At 35.5% G+C, this 21,363-nt stretch overlaps 1 protein-coding gene across 1 annotated transcript in view; it reads left to right on the top strand.

Moving 5' to 3' along the window:
• The window catches only part of MEOX2 (mesenchyme homeobox 2), a 65,285-nt gene that overhangs the window by 16,526 nt on the left and 27,396 nt on the right, over nucleotides 1-21,363 (top strand). The window lies entirely within an intron of this gene.

The following is a 21,363-nucleotide window of genomic DNA, read 5'->3' as shown; positions in this document are numbered from 1 at the left end:
ACTATTCATCAGTGGATTCATCTTTAATAGAGATTAATTGGTAACTAATTGATGATTGAACTGCTGGCGATTTATGGGAGAAAAGGCAATATTAATACTACATATTAAGCAACAATCTCACTGGATACTTTCATGTTAGAATTTATGAGTTGAGAGTGTATATTCATGTAGGAAAAATGTCAATGATTGTGTTCAGACTATCTTAGGAACACAAAAAAAACCAAACATATATATTATAGCACTGGGCCAAGCATACGTAAGTGTCCAGGCAACTCTCACTGTTTTTTTGAGAGGTTTTGGAATAGAATCAGGCCAGACCAAATGTAATTTGTAATAAAGTGTTATTGGCAGTGTAGAAGAAGAGTAAAGAAAACATTTTAGTAGTTTTCAGTGAGAGAAATTTTGTATTGAAAATTTGCTCATAAGATGTTGGTGGCCATTGGTGTGTAAATGTGTGGATGTGGTCATCTCTGTTACTAATGGCAATTGGATTTTTACTTTAGATGAATAAATCTTAGTTTTTCCCAGTTAAAAAAAAAAGATGTTTTTTCCATGGACCCAGTAATAGAGATAAGGGGTTATATTTTTATGAAAACCAGATAGAAGAGTCTGCATTGGCAAAGCATCTCTATTTAAAAAAGAGCAACGCTAATTAAAGAATGTTAGCTAACTGCAATAGAGTTGAATGGATGTTAGTACACAGTAGACATAGGTGACTTCCAGATTGAATGGTTTTACCTTGACAACTCAGGTTGTGAAAAAGCCAAGCTAAACCAATAGGAAATTTAAATATGTTATTCAAAGTGGGTGGAATAAAGAGGTTCCACAATTTAACTGTGTCCTGAAGAGGTGCTGAATGAGCGAGGGGCTGCTTCACACAAGAGTCAGAAGCAGAACTATTATTAAGGGATGTTCTTCATGAGGTAGTTGTGCTATTTTCAGTTCAGCTATAAATACCCTCACATTTTCTCTACCCTTCTCCTAATATTAGAAACAAAAACTGAAACACAGAAAGTTCTCATTTTACATTTTCTGATAGAATTATACTTCTTTTTGAACCACGTATTAACCTTAGGAAGCAGCATTAGTATTTTAGATAAAGCTGAAATCTTACAAACAAGTAACTCAGAGAAAGACTATCTAGATAAATGGTAATTAGTATCAAATTGTAGCCTATCCTCCCCCTGCCCCCAGAAACACACAGGACACACACACCAATGCCACAGGTATTTCAGTAGCCTCATAATTCACAAACTCAGACATAGCTCATTAAATGAGTACTCTGTGCGAGGGACTTGGTTCCGTGATGTGGGTACACTGATACGAATATAACACCTTGAGGTTTCTGGAGGAGTCCATAGCATAGTAGGGAAGGCAAAGATGGAAACAACTAAATGCAGCAATATAATAGAAGAAATAATAATGTAGCAAAGGTGATGAAAACATCCTGAGAAATCCAGGAAGGTTTCAGAAAGTGCATGACACCTCCCTCAATTCCTCTCATTTCTTACTTCTCCCTTCTGAAGCCATGAGTACCTAAAAATCTATTAAACTGTGGCCTGGATCAGATCACCCTTGGAGAAAAATATGAGTATCCTAGTTGAATATTGTAGATATGAAATGCAGAGTAGGTTTTGGGCTCCTGGGATCCTGCACAAAATCATGCACAAGAGTCCCTAGGACACTCATATCCATACTTTTAATCATTATGATTTAAGCATTCATTTGTCTTATGCACCAAGGTTTGTGGGGCAGTAATTGATTGTACATAGCTAAACTTTGTAATTCAAAAATTTTATCCCCAGGTTATTATTTGCTAAAATCACAGTGAAAGGTAAAAGATGCTAGCTGGTTAAATATATATGCTGTATTATACTTGGCATGATATCGATGTTATCTTGATAAGACAGGAAAGGATTAGGCCCATGGAGGACGTTGTGGAGTACATTTATAGGCATGACTGTGATGTTATTAGCTCTCCCATATTTCAAGGGCTGACTTTACTAGAATATTGTGAAACAAGTGAAATGACTTTTAGTCCTTCCTAGGTTTCCCTTCTTTAGTCTTCTTGGCATTTCTCTCCATCTTTATCTTGAGAGCTGTTAAGACTTTCCTGCAGACTATATTTAAGCACCTTCACAGAATGTTAGAACTGGAAGGGATTCTAGAATTTATCAAAACCACCCTGTCAATCTTAAAGATGAGAAAATTGAGGCTCAGAGAGTGACATCCCTAAAATAATGTAGGCAGAGATGGGGCTAATAACTTCCAATTCAGTAACTTTCTCTTATTTCTATAATCTGCTGTTTGAAAATTTCACCCCATTTATTTAATATTAAGATGTCAAATAGCTACATTCTTTCTTGCTCAATTGTTCACTTTCTACAGTAAGGGTATTGAAAGCATAGAAATCTACTTTCCTAGACTAGCAATATTATCATTTCATTACCACTGTCCACTTGGTTTGAATGAATACTGAGTGTTAGTTAGCTGATTTCTTTTACTTGAATCTGGAAGGGATAGAATTTCCTTTGATGGGATCTCAGTGTCTGCCTTGCTTAACATTTACTTCCTGGTAAAACTGGTCATTCGTTGAGGAGGAATAATTTGGGCCATTCTGGAGTTGATGTCTATTCTTCATATTTACTCTGAAAATTTAAACATTAACATATATTTTATCAGTGGTTAATATAAAAATTAAATCTATAGTGTTGTTATACTTGAAATTACTTCATGATCTGGCATTTGAGGGTTCCCCGGTATTGCAAGTGCTTTTTCTCAATTCCAGACATCTTACTTGGATTTTTTTGTTTCATCACTTTTTGCTTTTAATATTCCTTCGGTTATCTTCCAAAACATATTCAGTGTTACCAGTTCATCAGGGTGCTTTTTTTTTTTCTCTTAGTTTAGGGTAATAGTAGCTTTCTTTGTTCATTTTCTTTTCTTTAAGTTATTCTGTAAATGTATGTGGAAGAAGTTGTATCAGTTCACACATTTGACTATATTGAATCACATGGGTTTGATTTGCCAAAATGTATAACATCGTCTTGAACATTTAGTGTGTGCTTAGAAGAAAGCCTGAACTGTAAGAAAAGGTTTTTTTGCGGGTGATGTCCACTTAACTAATAAATCTGTCATCACTGACTGGTCTCCATTTCCTCAGAAATAAACAAATCACTATTAAGTTCTTTGAAGCTGGAGACTGCCAGGAAACACGAAAGTCACTTTTGCTTCATCCTCCAAGATAAAGTATTTAATAAGTGGAAATGAGATGCAACAGAAGGAGCCATGGGGTCTTCACACCTGCTAGAAAGTCCAGCAGATCTCCACAGAGCAGGAATTCAAACAAACCTCAGACCCTGACGTTCAGCAAAAGTGCAGAGACGAAGCCAAGAAAAAACTTTGGAAGGCCCTTGGAAACTTCTTAAGTTGAAAGCCTGAATTATGGAAACCTAGGAAATTTGAAGAGGAAAGGCCAGGAATCTGGAGGCCTGTGGCCCCCAGCTGAATTAGGCATAGAGTTGTTTTATCTTCAGGGTATTTCATTTTCTACTTTAAATCAAATGGCAGTTGATCCTGACATAAGAACATGTATTAGAAAGGCAGGGTCTTGGTTAAGGAGTAAACATCAAGCATCCATCACTGAGGGCTTTTTGTTTGCTTGTTTGCTTGCTTATTTAATTTCAGAGAACTCCAGACCTATGTTTTATTTTTGTTTATCTCAGTCAAAATAAATGGGTTTCTTTAAAGTAAATGCACATGTATTCTAGCCAGGAATTCACTAGGGAAATACAAAGTCAAGTAAGAGGCAGAACAAAAAAAGAAGCCAAATGTTAAAGCTCCTAGAAAGACCAAAAAGCAAATAAGATACAAAGGAAATAAAAAAAAGAAAACTCAAGTATATCTCCAAATTAAATTTAAAAGGGTGATACATTGCTATTTTCTTTAAATTTTGTGTTCATCCTTTATTTTTAATTAAGGAATTTATTTGTCTCAGTAACAGAGCAAATTTCTCTTAACCCATTTCCTTTACATGTAGTTCTTAGGTCTGTGAGCACAAGTTACTGTGATTGATATTTGTTTTAACATCATAATGCTAAAAAAAAAAAAAAAAAGCAAAACACACGATCCAAATTACAATTTTTCTTTGAACTAAAAACTTTTTTCATCTCAAGGTTGATAAACCCCTTAACTCAGGTGATAGACTGATACGTACATACATACATACATAGATTTCAAATAGATGATGTAGAAAAGACCAAGAGCATAACTGGGGAGATCAAGACAGTAAGTTGTTTTGTGTCTGCCAATAGCCCAGTGACTGGAATAATGCCATTACTGTACTCAGGCTTCTCACTGCCTGCTTTATACTAAACTGTCACTACTTTAAGGATGCCTGCACTGTGCAATTATTTATAATGGTTCTGCCTTCAAGAAACTTGCACATTCACTTTTTCTTTTAAAAATAAATTTTTAAAATAAATCTGATGCTATGCCATCAGATATTTAAAAAATTATCATAGAAATTTCTCTTGCTTGACATGAACAGATTTGGTGCCAAGATGAGAGTTCTTATTTCATTCCATCGTTTTAAAATGGAATTTCTTTATCACCTTATCATCAATAAATTTATAATTATATTGGTTTTCAGAGATTCCTGGTACTTTTAAACAAAATACAGTTTGTAGCTATGAAAAAGTGTCATACCAGTATGCTCTGTGCAGCCTCAGTCATTGGGAACTGCAATAGGAAAGTTGATTTTCTATCCACAGGTTTGGCTTTGGTTATTTACAGATGTGGAAATGGCCACTGTGTTAGTATATTTGAGTCTTGAGTAATTTACATCTTTCAATTATTTGATATAAAGGTATAGAGGCCTTTTAATTCTAGGGCAGTATTGATAATACCTTAGACTTTGACCTCCAGAACATGAAGAATTTATTGTCTGTTAGGCTATTACTTTCTAATTATGGGAAAGATTGATTGGTTTAATGGAACTGTGTTTTTACATTTTCATATGTAGGACATTAAATCATAAATCTCTTAGAATAGTTTCATTCTTTATAAATCTCAGGATGAAATACAAATAAATTACCAAAAATACTCAGTCACTGCACTGTGTGGATATTAAAGAGGATGTGGAAAAATGTTGAAGGAATGGGGGCCTGCTCCATTGTTCTAAGCCAAAAATATCGAAATTTGGCTTATAAGACTGTGGAAACTAAAAGTCTGCTTATTCCTATAGGGGATTAATGCATTACTCAACCTTGAAAATTTATATTGCCTGGCAACTACAAAATATGTTTAATTTCCAATCCTATCTTTATTCCTTTATTTTGAATCCAGTATCATTCTCAAGTTCGATCTGCTGACAGTTAAAATCTCTTCGGAATATTGTACAGCTGATATTCTCCTCACGCTACAGGAGCCATTTGATGTATCCACTTTATTGATTATAGAGTTGATTCAAGATTTCTTTCTCTATCTGCTTAATTGGAGAACTGAAAAACACTAAAAGTCAAACCTTTCCCTAAAGAACAAGTATTATGTATTTCATTAATATGGCACCGTTCCTTGAAGACCTCAAAGTTGATAAATATAGAATTCTCTAAATAATAGTCTTTGGTTGATTTTATTTTTCATTTTCAAAGATAATCCAGAAAGCAAATAGCAGTAGTGGTGTTGATTTTCCACTCCAGATTTCCTTAGTCAACACCAGGAAAGAGAATAAAGTTTAGTGTGTGTGTGGGGGGAACAGGGAGTGCTCTTGTCCTTTTTAATTCCAGGGTGTAAGGATGGTCTTGCCTAAAATAAATATGAAATGGTTAACTGTGCAAAGTTCTAACTACAAAATTATGTTCTTTTATCCTGTTGAACTTGACTCTTCCCCCTGCGTAATGCTATCTCGTATTATGTGATTAAATATAATTATGGTGGTAGTAGCACCTATATCTGCTACCCCAGCCAGTCATTATCTGTTACTGGAAAATTTGTCAATTAGCTCAAGTGGATAGAGTGCTAATAATGCCAAAACCACAAACTCAGGTTTTGTGACATTAGCTTCCTTTAGAGAATGACTTTCTTTCGTGGCTATAGAGCACTGCCCTAATCACCAGTCATATAATAAATGCATTCTCTGTTACACAGAGAACTGTGTGTGTTTGCTCAGCCTTAAATGGAAAACCCATTCAAGAAGGCCACTTTGAAAAGGTTGATCATATTTTTAGGATGATTGATTTATCACCCCAACTTGTTCAGTCATTCAGTCATTTATAATGTACATATTGAGTGCCTCCTATTGGCAAAGTGCTGTACTTCTAAAAAAAAATGTGTGGTTGATTTAAAAAGCAAAAAGTGTCTAAAACTCAGGCCCCATATATTATGTAGGGGCCTATTTGACCGTCAATTTAATGAACGTGTTAATGTAGTCATCAATTAAGAGCAGAATTGAAATAATTTGGATATTCTCTCAAATCATGCTAATTTACTTAGTTCTAAGATCTCAGCTGTAAGTTTGATAAGGAAAGAAAATAAACCACTTACCAATAGGAAAGTTATTTATGTATTTAGTTATCAAAGGCTATCAATTTTACATTCTGAACAACTGTTTAATATTTCCCTTAATCTAATTTCTTAGTTTAGAAATGCTGTTTTTCACCTGTATCATTACAAGAATACCTCTCCAGTTTATCCCAATGCTTCCTTCCTCATTTTTTAAATGCAAGTATGAACATTGATTTAAACACCCTTCAATGGCCACTGACTATGTGTCAGCACAGTGCTAGAACTTTAAAATGGGATTGGTTGTTTTCGAACCAGGGTGATTTCATCTCCAAGGTGACAGCTGGCAATATATAGAGACAGATACTTGTCACAACTTGAATGTAGGTGAAATGCTATTGGAGTCTACTGGTTGGCGGCCAAGGATCCTACTAAACATCTTCCAATGCACAGGACAGTGCCCACAACAAAGAATTATCTGGTCCAAAGAATTATCTGGTCCAAATTAACTGTCCACAACAAAGAATTATCTGGTCCAAAAAAAAAGATATGCTGAAGAACTACTAAGCCATCATAATTTTTTATTAAATTAACTTTTACATTTTGAGATGATTGTTGATTCACATGCAGCCATAAATAACACGAGGAAATTCCAAGTACTCTTTGATGAGTTTTACCCAATGGTAATCTTGCAAAAGTAGAGCACAATATCACAGTCAGGATGTTGGCATTGAAACAGTCAAGATTCAGAACATTTCCATCACCATAAAGATCCCTCATACTACTGTTTTATAGGCCAGTGCTCCCTGGGTTCCATCCCTTTATTTCTAGCAACTGCTATTCTGTTCTATTTCTGTAAATTTTCCTTTCAAGTATGTTATATAAATGGAATAATACAACATATTTACAACTTTTGGGTTTGACTTTTTTCTCACCATCATTCTCTGGAGATTATCCAACTTGCTGAGATTCATCAATAGTTAACTCCTCTTTAACTCCTGACCCTCTGAATAGGGGCTTTCACAGAGCAAAAGTTGTTTTGCTTGAGTAGAGCAGTTGTCTTGAATGAAGTATTTTGCTCTGTGAGGCTACCCCTTTTCTGGACCTTTGCCCAAAGACAGCAGACTTTTGTCAGAGCTTTTTTGTTAGTGTTTGTTGGCGTTTTGAGGTTGCTGTCTTCTTCAGCTCCAAGTCTGGGACACAGAAGGCAAAAGCCAACTCAGGGACCTGACCACCATGTCATTTCTCGTGTCAAATTCCCTAGCCATTCTGCCTTCCTTTCTCTACCTTTCAGAATCATCTTAGGTTTGTTTTACTACAGTGTCCAGTATTTTCAGTGGTACTTAATGGAAGGAATCCACAAAAGTACATTTATTCTATCTTTCTGGAAAAGGAAGCCCCCAAATTTACATTTAATGTATAAACTTATAAACTATGCAATGCTATTTTAAAATATGAGTGGTGTAGAAACCGTAAAGTTACATCTTTTTTCTTTTTTCTTTTTTTTTTTGCGGTACGCGGGCTTCTCACTGTTGTGGCCTCTCCCGTTGCGGAGCACAGGCTCCGGACACGCAGGCTCAGCGGCCATGGCTCACAGGCCCAGCCGCTCCGCGGCATGTGGCAGCCGCTCCGCGGCATGTGGGATCCTCCCGGACCGAGGAGCAAACCCATGTCCCCTGCATCGGCAGGCGGACTCTCAACCACTGCGCCACCAGGGAAGCCGTAGCATATCTTTATATAAAATAATATATATTTATTTAACTTTTTATATGGGCCATTATATAGTTTATACTCATAGTGTATATTTTCTCTTCCAAAGAGAAGATGTTAGTGCTGCCTTTCAAATAGGAACTACTTCTGGCTGAGAAAAGAAGATCTGCTTACATGACTGGTGTTTACAAAAGATGTCACAACATATGTTCCATGCTTTTATGCCACATACATTTTGTTGAAAATATTGTAAATTACTTAGAGTATTCAGGGAACATGAGTAATTACAAAGGAGTTTTACACTTAGTGAAAAGCTTCAATAGGGGTATCCTAAGAATACCCTGTTACAGCTAGTTCACCTACCATAGTTTCTTTTGAGCAGTGAAAAAAAAAAAAGCATAACTGCATTTGAAAATGAATTTTCAGAAAAAGTCAAAAGAAAATGAATTAAATGCTAGATGCCTCTATGTTCAAAGTAGTCGAAGAATAACACCCTATCATTATACCCAATAGTAAGTATCATACTATTAAACATGGTATTTTGCAAGCTGTTTAGATCCCTTTTTGGAAGAATATAAGGCTGAGAAGCCAATGAGTTTATCATTGGATGGGTTCTAGATCATTCCTTCTTCCCAGGATGTGCTTGTTAAGGTCCAGTGGCCTTACGTTGGTGCAGCAAAATTAACTAGTAATCATGTCAGCTTATTAATAATGTGGTCCCCTACATAATTAAAGACCTTGAGAATTTTGAAACAATATGGCTTTCAAGTTTTTATATTGGGACGGTTCAAGCAATTAAATGTTGCTCATGTGTTTTTTTCTCCTTATTTTGCATTTCTTTCATTCTTTGCATTTCTTTTGATATGGGTTCAAAATGAAGTACTTGGACAAGATTGTTGTGTTCAATGGCTAAATGCACAGACTCTGGAGGAAGAATCCTCAGGATTAAACCCTAGCTTTGGCCTTGCTGGCCACATGACCTTGCATGTGTTATTGGACCTCTCTGTGCCTCAGTTTCCTTATTCCTGAAATGAGGGATTGAGTCAATAAATGTAGGTGTTTAGAATACAGCCTGGTACATAATAAGCACAACTTAGGGGGTAGCCATTACTATTATATCAACATCAAGAATGCTGTAAAATTCCACTATATTCTTAAAGAATTTCTCTTTTTTAGTGATTAGAAATGGTATTGCATTGGAATTTTACCAGAGGCAATAGCTTACCATCTTTGACCATCAAGCTTATGCTAGAATTAATTGATTGGTTTTCGTTCAGTGCCTACCATGCACTATTAGTGATGATACATTAAATCATCCCTGCTTTTATTTACTCTGGACAGGAGAATGAAGATTTCCATAGCAGTATAGAGGAAGTATATATCATATTTCATTTATAAATACCAAAATTAGACATTCAAAATGAATCTTTTATTTCCCCTGTTTTAAAACCATCAATGGCTTTTTTATTTTAAATAAATAAATTTATTTATTTATTTATTTATCTTTTATTTTGGGCTGCGTTGGGTCTTTGTTGCTGTGTGCAGGCTTCCTCTAGTTGCGGCGAGCGGGGGCTACTGTTGGTTGCTGTGCGCGGGCTTCTCATTGTCGTGGCTTCTCTTGTTGCAGAGCACGGACTCTAGGTGCGCGGGCTTCAGTAGTTGTGGCACTCGGGTTCAGTAGTCGTGGCTCACGGGCTTTAGAGCGCAGGCTCAGTAGTTGTGGCGCACGGGCTTAGTTGCTCTGTGGCATGTGGGATCTTCCCGGACCAGAGATCGAACCTGTGTCCCCTGCATTGGCAGGCAGATTCTTAACCACTGTGCCACCAAGGAAGTCCCCATCAATGGCTTTTATTAAGAGAAAACACTCAGCATGGAAATTAGAGGCTCTCACAGGCTGGCCCTGGCCTTAAACCGCCTCTTTCCCCACATCCTCATTTCTAGCACTTTGAGGTAGTTAGTGTTCCTGGCATATTCAAGGTGCTCCATCTCAGTCCTCTGTTCACTCTGATTCTAATGCAATTCTGGGTTTCTCTTTTAGGCAAACTCTTCTCCATTTCCAAATTCTGGCTCACAGTTGCCTTCTATGGGTTCCATCCTAACTAAAATCAAGCAAACTGAGTGCTTCTCTCTTCAAACCACTATGGAAATACCTCTACCCTACCCCCTTCATTGTATTGACTTATTTCTTTTCGGTGTAATTGATTTTATATTTCAAAATTTATAACTACAGGAAAGTACAGTGAAGAGTATAATTGGCATCCATGGGTTTTTTTTTTTTCTTCTCTCTCTTTCCTTCTCTCCCTGCCTCTCTCTCACTCTCTTCTTTTTCTCCCTCTCTCTTTCTGCCCCCCACTCTCTCCTCTCTGATACTGTGAGCTCCTCAGGGGCAGGAGGAATTTTTTGCTCACCTTCGTGTCCTCTGCTGTGCCCAGCACAGTTATTGGCACATAGGAAGCATTCAGTAAACATTTTATGAATAATTGCATCCACAGGAGATGGAATTAGTTTAAAATGTTCTTGGGATAGAGTACTGAGAGCAGCATCATTTGAACCTATGATACCTACCTTGATAAAATACGAACATAGTTTCTTAGGCAGAGTAAAAGCAAATTCAAATATCTAGTGTGAATCGGGCTGATTGGTTATTGTGGTAATCTTAGCACGAAATGCTGAACCTGACTCAGGTGTTGTTTACCTTCTCAAAGGAAAATTACACAAAACATTGCGACTGATAGGTTGTGGGGGGATGGGAAAAAGTGGAAGGAATCAAAATGCTTTAAGGATTTTGAGCCTGGAATTGAGAAAACTGTTATGCCACTGATAGGGAGTTTGGAAAAGGTAGCTAGTTTAGTTTTGAGGAAGAAAACACGACATCTGTTGACTTGTAGGGAGTGGCAAGACAACCAAGAGGGAATGCCAGGAGGCAGTCAGAAGTGGACTGAGAGAGCTCTCCTGACATCCACCCTACTTAGCTGTTGATCCCCAAAACCTTTGATCTGTACTCCTGTCTGGTCACCAACTTTGAGAGTTTAGAATAAATTGTTTTGCAACACACACAAGTCCATCTTAGCCTTAATCTCTATAGTGTTGTCTAAATTTGAAAGTCTTCTGTTTTACTTTTCTGTGAGGTATCAGGCTCTCTGCTGAACTAGAGCCCTGCCCTGAATTTCAGATGGTTTGTCAGCAGCATAGTGTGCTGATCTACCCTTCCTTGTTCCGCGAGCCTGTACGCTGGGCACCTGTACTTTTGCCATATCCCCTTCCTTACTACTGTAATAGAACATTTTTTTTTTTTTTTTTTGGTCAGAAACATATTACTTCCTTAGCCTGTCATTCAAGGCACCAGATGGCCTCAGCCTATTTTCTGGGGTGATTCTGTCATCTATTCCATGTGTACTGTATAATCTAGGTACTTGCTATTTTCTGCACTCACTAGTTGGTTTCTAACCTTACTTTTTTTTTTTTTTTTTTTTTGCGGTACGCGGGCCTCTCACTGTTGTGGCCTCTCCCGTCGCGGAGCACAGGCTCCGGACGTGCAGGATCAGCGGCCATGGCTCACGGGCCTAGCCGCTCCGCGGCATGTGGGATCTTCCCGGACCGGGGCACGAACCCGTGTCCCCTGCATAAGCAGGCAGACTCTCAACAACTGCACCACCAGGGAAGCCCCTCTAACCTTACTTTTTACTCTTATTTTCCCTGTTACCTGGAAAGGTATCTCTGCCATCTCCCATTGTAGAAGTACTGCCTTTTTTAAAGTACCATCATAAATGTAATTTGTTCATGAAACTTTTCATGATTCCTCAATTTCATGTGATTTTTTTTTCTTCTTTGATTATCCATGGGCGTTTTTATCTCTATTCCGTCACCAAGCCTGTTCTTTGAAGTTCTGAATTATTTTTGAACTTAAAAAATATCCCTTTTCCTGATATCTCCACACAACACACACACACACACACACACACACACACACACACCACCCCTCCCCACACACACACTTTTTTTTAACTTAATGAAGTTACATGATATATGACTTACCAGTTTGTACGTATTCAATAAATATTAGTTGAGTGGAATTTATATGGTAATTGACACCTTGAAAATGGAGAACTGTTAAGATATGAAAATTCATAATTGGAAGATAGCAGATTAAGCATAGCCCTTTGCAGAATTCCCCATTTTGAGAGAAAAGAATAAGGGGAACAGAGATGAGGAAGCCCAGACAGGGTGACTTGCTTTGGTTATTCAGGGAGTTGTGGGAGGCCCTCCCTAGAACCCAGGTCAACTGCGGCTTAGCTAGAGATCAACTCAACTTCATGGAAATCAGATATTATTAATCCTTTACAGAGTGAGACATTTCTGCTCCTATTTTATAGTTGTACTGGCAAGTGGGTGTCAGAGGAAAAGGGTATTCCCTGGCTAACTGGACTGCAACCTCATACCTCTTTACGTATGAATGATCAATTATGTTGCAAGCTTCTTAACAAAGGACCCTTGATTCAGATCCTGAAGCGCTAGGGTATTAATACTGCCGCACTTTCTTTGCACACTAGTGCAGTTAAATTTTTCTCAAAGCTGGTTCCTATTTCTGGCAGTAACTCTTCAGTTCTGGAACTTTAGTTCCAGCCAAAATAAACTATTGTCTCAGGTCTGTATTTTTCCTGAAGCACCATGGCATTTTTATGGAATGCGGAGACAGTTTTATGTATGACTTTAATGGTAACAATAAAGGACCCAGATCCGCTTCTCTGGCCCGCTATCCTTACCTCTCTAGTCCAGCAGTGATTATACAGACTCCAAAAAGAGGGCCATCTTAAACCTTCCAAACGAAATCTGTCATTTATTTACTGTGTGATGAGATATTCACTTTCCTGGTTTTATTTTTTTCCTCATCCACAGCAGCATCAAATTTTTTTTTATGTGTAGTTGGTTACATTTTTAAAGAGAAAAAAGAAGTCCCCTACTACATGATTGTATGGTTCAAAATTGTCTTGTTATTCAATTAACTAATGCTATTTAAGTCAACTTTTAAAGTAGCTGTGCTTTATCTGTAAACATTTATTATTCATGCTGCTAATGACAATTCGGAGAAGAAAATATTACATTAAATCTTGAACACTTTTTAAATATGAAAGAGACAAAGCTTGCCTATTCTTGATATTTCTTCCAATATGTATTAATTTAATTAAAAAGCACATGTCATAAGGATGAATTTGAATACTTTGGGAATATCTCTAGCATGATAGGATATTCAGCATTTTGAAGACCAGATTTTCCCACTTTAATGAGTGGATAAAGGAAATCCTTCTGAGATTATTATGTTTCCATTATTTGAGTTTGTCTTGTGAACCCTCCATAACATGGTTTGTAAATTGAGGCATTTAAAAATAAAAAGAGTTCTGAAGTCAAGTCTTTGTAAGAAGATGAGCTAATGCATACATGCTAATCCTAGAAAAAGTGATCATTCTTTTCAAAGTTAATTAAATTTTAAAAGTCCTATTGCTTTGTTAATGGTCATCTTTTAAAATGAGAAATTATGTTCTACCAATTTCAGGAAAATTGCAATAATAAACATTCCAGGATTCGTAGTTGTTATTGGCTATTAAAAGCAATTATAAAGTTTAAATCTTGTAGCGTTGCCACTAGAATGTAATAACTGTTCACAGCAGCTTTAGTTTCATGTTCCATAAAATTGAGCTTTTCCTGTCTTTACATTTTAGAACCTAGATCATGATCCTTGAGATTTTGCTATGTTAATGCATACAATTGCTAAGGAAAGGAAATAGTGTAATATGAGAAGACAAAGAAATTGAACCATCAAAGTAGACTTTTGCATAATAAGCAGAATCTTGGTGCTTGTTGAACTTAGCTATAGAATTTACTAAAACATATCTTTGAGCCATATGTCTGAAAATGTCTTACCATTTTAATGTGGAAAGCACAGATATCTCGCCGAGATACTGTTATGATGAGTTCATGAGGCAAACCTGTATTATTGGTAAAAATGAGCAATGAAAATATTCTTCCAACTTCATTTTATGTATATTCAAGTATCACAGGTTTGTGGGAATTGCATGATGGTTTATTTTTCTCAACAGAAACCTTCATTCATATTTTTAGAGCATGATCATTATCAGAAAAGACCTTACTTAAGCTAATAAAAACTTTCTTCCTATAGAACTATTGAAATACCTAAAATAAGAACTTTTTCTACTACTAGTCTTATTTATGAACATGAGATAAATTTTAGCTTTAGCTATGGGTTGTTTAACATAATAAATATTTTTGTTATATTTTTTTCTTGGTGTGTATACCATTCTCTATAGCACGGAGAATGTGTGGATAATACTGTATATAAATTGCATTTAGTGTGGCAAATGTATTTTGAAATATACACATCACATTCAATACAGTCCCTTGAGGATAATGAGCTATCATTAAAGAGAAAATACTTGTTAAAATCAATTATTATCTTAGAGAGGAAGAGTTAATACAGGTTCACTAAAGCATTACCAAACCACTAATTTGGATATTAATTTTATGTCAGTGTGATTTATTTAAGTGAAAAATGCTGGAGCTTTTCTCAAATTCATGATTAAATATAATTATGAATTATGGAGCTTTTTCTTTTCATTATAAAAAACTTCTTAGGTTCCATGGAGTACTTTCTTTTAATAAGTCATTGCTTTATAGCTAACTAAATGCATGAAGAGCTCTGTTTGTAATATAATGAGCAATTAAATTATAATCCCTTGAGTACGGTATTTCCAATAGCCTAGATCTTTAATACCATGGATTTTACTGAGTTTGACATACTTCAAACTCAAGTTCAAAACTTTTCTATGTTGCAGAGATATTCTCTTCTTCAGTTGAGAAATAGTATATTCCAGAGTTGAAGGAAGGAAATGTGTAGGTATTTGAAGGAGACAATAATAGAAAACCAGTATCACTTTATTTGATGTCTGGGAAGAAAAAAAGTACAATTACATTGTAAAAATATATTTTCAAAGTGCTATATAAACTTTGTCCCAGGTAAAATGTTCTATTTATTTATGGGGATGTTTATAAAGTACTTTCATGTATATTATCTCATTTGTTCATTTAAGAAACCTGAGGCTGGCAGTAAACTGAGAACAAAAGGATTACAACTATTAAATAAATGAACAGGGTTTCACACCACTGAGGTTTTTACAAGTGTGTTGCCATTTTCATTTTTGTAGCTATTGCCAGAGAACTTGGTGTTTTAGTGTAGATTAATTGACATTTCTTGTGTGGCTACTAACATGGAGCTTAATTATAAACGCCTTCTTTTAAATTTCCAATATTTCATAGTAAGTGCTCATTATGGAAGATTCCCTTTGATGTTGTAATTAAATATAAGCTTAAAAATAGGAAAATTTTCCCTTAGTACTGCCACAAGTACATACCCGTAAGCACACACTTAAATGTGTGTGAAACAAAATGCACATGACACAAAAATACTCATACACATTTCTCAGAATGCTACAAGGCTTATATACGTAGTAGTTTTCCTTTTGTTTACTATTTGAAAACCAACTCTTTCTAGAGACTAGGTACTTTGTATAGTTTACTTACATTGTCTGGTACTTAAAATAGCGTGATAACCAAGAGAGCATCTAAGAAATACTTTTATCTTTGTTGACAGTCCTGATAATTCAGGTACTCTGTTGTCTTCCAAACAATTATTCATCTTTTCTTTGTTTCAGTTTGCTAGTTCCTTAAGTAATTTCAACGTGGAAACATCTTCAAGAGAAAACAACACCAGTATCCATCTTAAGAGAAAAATATTATTGCAATGATGGGAAATTTGGAGCTTTTTTTCACTCTTATGCGACCGTGTCTGTGCTTTTAGTTTCCAATACTTGGATATTGAAGGGTGGTCTTTTTCTTCTTGACATATTTTATTCTATGCTTTAGGTTTGCACAGCTATTATTTCATTTAAAAAACAAAACACTCAGATGCAGTGATCATTGCTGGATACCCCAATAATCTATGATTAGCAACAGCTCCCTGTGTGTTGAACAGAATTAAAAAGAAATATTTTTCACTTACTTATAGCAACTTCTAACCTTTTCTTTGTTCACAGTGACATGAGCATAGCCTCTGTGATTTACCCGTTTTGATGAATTGTCAGATAGGCACAGCAGGAAGGGTTTTTAATGAATCATAGATAAATGTCATCAGTTCTATAGATAAACTTTAGAATACTGCTCTGAATACTATTGTCTAATCATTGAGATCATTCCCAGGTTAGCTAATCATACCCTCTTAGCCTAATCTATCTTTCTTTTCTAGAAAGTTCTAACTATAGATTGTTATCCATGATGTTATGATAGTTTCTGAATCCCAGTATTCAGTTTTGTGAAATAGTAAGGTGTTACAGCAGTGTGCTAGGGCCAGTTAGTAGTGGCTCTAGAGAGACAATTGTTAACTTTTCAGGAAGTTTGAGAGCTAGTTGCCATCACATTAACTTACTGGCTTGAAATTCACTATGGTGAGAGTATTTACAACATGAAAATACAAACCAGAGCATTTCCCCCACCTTCCAGTACAGAACTGGATAAAATTCATTTGTAGTCATTCAAAAAGAGGATTCAAATACTGCATGTGATTGAAAATGTAAAAATCTAGAAGTGCTTTATATATGTACCAAAATTTGCCTGAATTCGACTAAATGCCTATGTGACAAATGATGACTAAATAAAACAAAATATTTTAAATATTCAGAGTATAAATATATATGTACTCACACACATACAAACATATATACACTTTATTTTGGCTTACTTTGAAAATGAAAGACAATGACGTTTAATTACACTCAGGAAAAATGTGTGCTTTAATTTTGGCTACACTTTTTAGTAGCAAAGCTGTAAAAAGAAAGTATGAAAGAAATAAAGTCATACAGACTTGCAGCACCCATTTATTTTTTAAAAGGAAACATAATTAAACCTTGCTGATTGGCCAAAGAAATTATGAGCACAGCTGGGTCTTTTAACACGTGTGTTGGTAGAAAGAGCTAGAAAATATAATCACCTCCTTTTGAAATCAATATCATTTTTTAAAAAACAAATCAACATGTATTTAACTAAATACTAGGTGAGAAATGACAACTAAGCAATTCAAATAAAATTAAAAGACTAATAAATGTGATTTAGTAAAAATTTCAGTTAGTTAAATCTTACTTATGATACATTTTAAGTTTAATAATATTATTAATAATAGGTGTATATTATTAGATTCATAATACATCTCAGATATACACACTGTAAATTTGCTCATTTTCCTCTGTATAGCCATCATGTGTGGATTCTGTACATGTGGAATCTGAATTTCAAAAGACCTAGGACCACACAGGTTGTAAGTAGCTACAGTGGACTTCTAACTGAGGTTGGCTGGCTTCAAATCTCCTGATACTTTCTCTAAGTCATTCTTCCCTTCTAAATACATAAAAGTTGTAAATAATATGTAAAGCTGTAAAATGTATATAGCTTTAATTATAACCACAATTCTGTGTACTCAAGGCAAAACTTTAAAAAATGTGTACTGTTCATATTTTTTTCCACCTATTGAAAATTTTGTACTCCTTTTGTACAACACAGGTGTTGACCCACAGGTGTTAAGTAAAACATAATGTTGATACTTCAAGCCCCTTTCCCTCCACAGTGTAGTGGAACACTGAATGCTATTCAATACCTAACCTTCATTTCAAAAGCTACAGGCTGTGATCTGTGACATGTGAAAAAATTATTAAACTGAGTTTTGACAGAATGCCTTAATTTGATGTAAAATTACTAGCCATGAATTGTCCGGAGGACCTAGATGAAAGCTTTACTTTGTGATAGACTTAACTCTGTACCATTTATATGTTATCCTGGTAGAGATTCAAAATAAGTGTAGAAGATTTTTCAAATCTAATATAAAAGTAATTATGATCATTTTTATTTTTCACACTTCAGTGAATATCCTAGTGAAATTCTTACAGTGCTACATTCAAGTTAGTCTCAAAAATATTGTGAAGGCATAGATAATAATTGCATTTAAGTTCTTAAGTTTCTATGTAAGGGTAATTGCATTTAAGACTTCCAAAAAGTATTTTAGAAGCTCCCTATATAGTTAGCAGTTCTTACGGCTTTGCAGAATATTTTATGCCGTATGTGGAATTAAAGGAAGGCTTCATGGTTAGCGTATGTTATATATGCAAATATACACATGTATCTTTCTAAAATTGCTCCCCCCACATGAAATGGACTAATAATGATATTATCCAAGTATTTCCCATAAAGTGCTCTTAACAAAAACACAGGTTATGCATCCCAAAACATCAAATTTTGACAATCAAACATCAGACTGTCAAGATAGTATACCCAAAATGATTATTTATAATTATTTGTGGATTTATCTTAAGCGGCTTCTATCCCCAACTTGATTGTAAGCTACCTTAAGATAGGTACTATGTCATATTGATCCATTTCCTAGCACTTTACACAATAAACTATTCATGTGTTTGTCTAACACACAACACTCTCAACATAGAGTATTAGGCTATGGATGCCTGATTCAAAGATGGATTATAGCATAAACTGGTATGCAAATGCCACTTTATTATTGAGCCTCAGAGTTCAACAAGATTGTCAGATCCCAACACTCCTTTCTCCACAGACAGGCAGATCCCAGACTCGACCATCGTTCCTACCTTCTTTTGTCCAAGAAGTGTAACTCTAGAATCAGTCCTTCTGACCTCAACCTCTTCCTTCATCTCAGGATAATATATATATATACTAAATGGAGGCTTATCTTTTCCTCTTATTCATTGCAACCATTCTGGCTTCATTGGTCTCTGTCATCAACCACCTTTGCTTCCATATTCTTTATCGCGTAGCCCGGTAGTTCTTAACATTTTACCGTCAAAAATTCTTTTAAATTATCATTTCATCTCTTCAGTCAGATCTTATGTTTCAGATTTTTTTCAAAGTAAATTTCACTGCAGTTTTTCCCAACTCAAAATATATATGAGTAGTAAGTAGTAGTAATAATTATGAGGAGAAAGAGGATGGTATGACTTGTACACTTTGAGAACCATCATCAACACTTTTGTCATCTTAATATTATTATGCGCAAACATTTACATTAGACTTTGTTATTTTGTAAAATTATTAAATCACAAGTTGATTTAATCATAGAGCACTGATTTTATTTTTATTGGTTTTTATTTTTTATAAAGCATGTACTGCTTAGTGAATGTAAACAGAATTCTATTTGTGGAGAGTACCTAAGTAATGTTCCATGAATGTAAGTCATAAATTCTTAGACTTCTCCCAATTGCAAAAAAATGTCATGAAGAACCTAGGGGTAAGACGGGAATAAAGACACAGACCTACTAGAGAATAGACTTGAGGATATGGGGAGGGGGAAGGGTAAGCTGTGACAAAGTGAGAGAGTGGCATGGACATATATACACTACCAAACGTAAAATAGATAGCTAGTGGGAAGAAGCCGCATAGCATAGGGAGATCAGCTCGGTGCTTTGTGACCACCTAGAGGGGTGGGATAGGGAGGGTGGGAGGGAGGGAGACGCAAGAGGTAAGAGATATGGGAACATATGTATATGTATAACTGATTCACTTTGTTATAAAGCAGAAACTAACACACCATTGTAAAGCAATTATACTCCAATAAAGGTGTTAAAAAAAAAGAAAGCAGCTAAGAATTAAAAAAAAAAAATCCCTTTACGAAAACAATCACAAATTGACTTAATGCAGATTGGTCACCCTGAGGCTGTTTTCCTTCTTGCCAGTACAGCTGCAGCAGAGAAATGGATCACAAAGCATTGAATTTTACCAGCGGCTGTCAAAAGGAAACCCAACTGCTGCTTGGTTGCATGGGCCAGAATCCCGAGTTGGCTGGGATTTTCCAATTATTTTTATTGTATTACTTTTATCTATTAATTGTGTTTACAACTTATCTTTTATTACTGTGAAATTAAAGAAAAATCAATCTATAAGTCATTTGCTATTAATCTTCCCATATAGTTACTTCTGAGGTTAAAAAATACCTATGTGATTAACTTCTCAAACCCTCTATGTGAAGAAAGTTGTAAGTAGACTATATATGGGTTCATAATACTGTTTAGTAAATACTTCTGATTTTACTTTTTTAATCAATTTAAGAATGTTAGTTAAACATTTTGTATACTCTAATATCAAGGCAGAATATGACTCTTCTCTACCTAAAACCATATACCTGGCTGCTAGGATTCTTTGCAGGAGAATAAACACATGCAGTTAGGCGCGCGCGCGCGCACGCGCACACACACACACACACACACACACACACAAGCACACTATCTGACTCCAGGTTTGGTTAAATTTCATCAAATATCCCAATAAAACTTTCAGAGGAAACAAGAATTCATACATTGATCCCACTGGGCCTTGTAAAATGTCACCTCAACAGTTTCATTGGAAAAATCATAATTAAACCTTAAGCTTCATTTGTAGACTAGCCAAAAATAACACACAGATTCTTTTAGAGATTTGTGCATTTTTCAATGTAAAATAAAGCTCTGCTAGTTACTGTGTAAATTCTAAACTTCCTAGGTTTTAGGTTGACTTCTGTTTTCAGAACAAAATTTTCATATGCTTAAAAAAAACCTTTCTAACTCCTGATTCTATCAAATCTATCATTTTCAATTACTGAGGTCCTTAGAGCCTAGTCCCCCGCTAATAATGGCTAGAGTTTGCAGTTGATTACTGAGTGCCCACAGTATGCAAGTCCTATGCTAAATGACTTACTTAATTTTATCTCCTTCACTTTAATTCTATGTTAAATATGCAGAAAAGGAAGTTTAATGGTTGAATATGCAGATAAGTGGCAGAGACTGTGGTCTTCACATCCGCTCATTTGGCATTTTGGATAATAAAGATTCTGTTTGTGTAGCTTTCATAGCCATATTTAGTATCACAATTAAATAGTGAAGTTTCTGAAATCCTTGTTCTTGAGAAGACACCATGCAATACGTAAGGATATTTAAGGAGCTGGAAAAATGCTTTTATGTCTCTTTCTATAACTGAGTGACACTTGAGGCCTATAAACATGACCTGATAGTATGTGAGCTCTGATGAGCACTTTAG

This window comes from Delphinapterus leucas, chromosome 9 (assembly GCF_059928025.1).
Source record: "Delphinapterus leucas isolate spDelLeu-1000000601 "Yukka" chromosome 9, BTC_Dleu_Yukka2, whole genome shotgun sequence".
NCBI lineage: Eukaryota > Metazoa > Chordata > Mammalia > Artiodactyla > Monodontidae > Delphinapterus > Delphinapterus leucas.
Note: the sequence above shows the minus strand (reverse complement) of the source record. Positions and strands in the feature narration are given on the sequence as shown.